This window comes from Morone saxatilis, unplaced genomic scaffold (genome assembly GCF_004916995.1).
Source record: "Morone saxatilis isolate NCDOM2014 unplaced genomic scaffold, NCSU_SB_2.0 Contig5, whole genome shotgun sequence".
Taxonomy (NCBI): domain Eukaryota; kingdom Metazoa; phylum Chordata; class Actinopteri; family Moronidae; genus Morone; species Morone saxatilis.
This window is the reverse complement of record NW_023340095.1, coordinates 16,879,581-16,879,895: the sequence shown is the minus strand read 5'-3', so window position 1 is coordinate 16,879,895 and position 315 is coordinate 16,879,581. Positions and strand designations below refer to the sequence as shown.

General features: G+C 40.0%; 1 protein-coding gene across 1 annotated transcript in view; it reads left to right on the top strand.

Moving 5' to 3' along the window:
* Positions 1-315, top strand: part of dcaf6 (ddb1 and cul4 associated factor 6) — a gene marked incomplete in the record, with an annotated part of 19,944 nt that overhangs the window by 2,579 nt on the left and 17,050 nt on the right.

Here is a 315-nt window from a genome sequence, read left to right as displayed (position 1 = left end):
GGGCTTCTTCCATGATGCAGCAGAATGACATCCACAAAAATAAACTGAACTCATATCAGATGTTATTGTTGACGTTTGAAGACCAGTTTGATACTAACACAAAGTGCTGTAGTAAAACATACGGGCTTATCGGACCACTTTTCCTGTATTTCTGCTCTCATCTTACAGCAGCATGAAAATGTCTCTGGTGCAAGCGAGTGGAAGAGAGGCTTCCTCTGCATTAATAATACAGTACATGCTACGGAAATACTCAATGCAAATGTTCAGTGTGATAGAACTCCTGTTGCACCTAGCTAGAATAGATAGATAGATAGA